This window comes from Psammomys obesus, unplaced genomic scaffold, assembly GCF_907164565.1.
Source record: "Psammomys obesus unplaced genomic scaffold, mPsaObe1.curated_primary_1811, whole genome shotgun sequence".
Classification (NCBI taxonomy): Eukaryota; Metazoa; Chordata; class Mammalia; order Rodentia; family Muridae; genus Psammomys; species Psammomys obesus.
In genome coordinates this window covers 3,277,989-3,279,773 of record NW_026590062.1, presented here as the reverse complement: position 1 = coordinate 3,279,773, position 1,785 = coordinate 3,277,989, and the positions used below count along the sequence as shown (strand labels likewise).

At 58.5% G+C, this 1,785-nt stretch overlaps 1 protein-coding gene across 1 annotated transcript in view; it reads left to right on the top strand.

Annotated features, from left to right (window-relative positions):
- Positions 1 to 268: 268 nt before the first annotated feature.
- Positions 269 to 1,785, top strand: part of Tmem119 (transmembrane protein 119) — a 7,078-nt gene continuing 5,561 nt past the window's right edge. Inside the window, exon 1 of the mRNA XM_055606156.1 lies at positions 269 to 387. The gene's annotated coding sequence lies outside the window, so the exon portion shown is untranslated. The remainder of the gene's footprint in view (positions 388 to 1,785) is intronic.

The window sequence follows — 1,785 nt, the reverse complement described above, 5'->3', positions numbered from 1 at the left end:
AGGGCCTCCTGACCTCCTCCCCACAGGGGGTGGGGGGATGGGAAGGACCCCTGCTCAAAGTTCCTGGGGAAGAGCTCCTGGGAGCCCCTCTGTCTGTCAGTCTGTCTGAGTCTGCCCAGGGGACCTGAGGTCGGGAGGAAGCGAGCTTGGAGTGTGAGGAGGGTGGGACTGCGTGTGGCCCAGGATAGTCCCGCCCCGCACTGTCCCCACCCCAAGCCCTCTTAATGAAATCAAGCTGGCCCTCCAGCTCGGGGAGGAGGAAGGGGGAGGGCCTGGAGGCCAAGGCGAGCAGGCACCAGCCAGAGCAGCTGGCGGCAGACGGCGGGCAGACTGTCGGAGTGTCTAGCGGGCCAGGCTTGTCTGCACCCAGGCCTTCAAGGGGACCGGGTAAGAACCAGCCTGCTGCTGCTTGGGGGCTCTGGGAGGACTTTGCAGAGTCCCTAAGTGTGTGTGCGTGTGTGTGCAAACTGAGTGTGTGTTAGAGGCTGTGAGCATGCATGGGATAAGGTGTGTGCATGGATCACTAGAAGGGTGCATGCATGTAGAGGGGACGAGGGGGGGGGATGCCAGGATGTCATCTGCAAGGCCGGTGGTGCTGGTGGTGTGAACTTGTATTGTCCCATGTGCTGTGCTTGGGCTGTCGGATGCAGCCGCTGGTGTACTGTGTACAATCGCTGGGGACGGTGGGAGCCTGCTGGAGTGTCTTGGAGTTAAGTGTGAGTCTTCGAGTCTGTGCTGTGGGTCTGGCTGGCTGCTGCTGTTGGTGGTGGTCGTGGTGGTGGTAGTCCTGCATATGTGTGAGCTTGCGTGTCTCCTTCCAGGTCCCTGTCCTTGGTGGCCCTGAGGGAACTGGCTGAGGCTATGGTGTTTTAGTCAGAGCCCCCTCCCCCAAAGTCTTCTAATTGAAGCCAGGTTTCCATGGCCTGCCTCTCATCACCGGCCATCAGGTTCTGAGCCGTGGTGGAACAGAGAGGCTCTGGCTTAGCCGCCTCAGATCCTGGGATACCCAGTCCTTAAGGTGGATTTGCCTCATCTGCATATTCATGACCATCTCGATTTAAAACAGAAACTCCTAAGAGAGAGGGTCCAGGAGGGCATCCTGGACCATCCAGTGCATCCTGCATCTGCCTGCTGACACTCACTGCGTGCCAGGCACTGCTGTGACCTGCCTCTTTCGCTCAGGTACAGAAGCAGAGCTCAGGGAGCTAACGCACCCAACCCCTGACACAGCCCGGAGGCCTGTGGGGCTGTTCTGAGCCACCTCTTCGTGAGGGCTCTGCTGGGCAGGCCATTTACAGTCTGCCTGAGTTCCCTCTGGAGTGAAAACGGAAGTCTTATCAGCCTTAGATCCTGAGTCTGCGGGCAGGATGGAAGCGAGGTGGCCAAGCAGGTCCTGCTCTTCCCAGGAGAGTGCCCACAGGCAAAGGGTGCCAGGCTGGTCTAGTAGTTATTTCAGACCTGTTCAGGACACTTTTCCCATTCCACAGAACGAAAACTGAGGCCCCAAGAGTTTAGGGGAACCACTCAGGGTCACGTGGCCAACTCATTCAAGGTTTGGCTAGCTCTAGGGAGGCCTGAGTCCCTGTACTTAGCTACCTGCTGCCTTTCATGGGCAGGAAAGACTGAGGAATGTGGGGGGCTCTGAGAGTTGGAGTCTTGCTCCTTCCGTAACCCTTTGGCCGGGTCCAGGTTGCCACAGGGAGGCCAGTGCTTTCTTGTCTGGGACATTGCTGCCTACGTGTGTGTGTGTGTGTGTGTGTGTGTGTGTGTGTGTGTGTGTGTGTG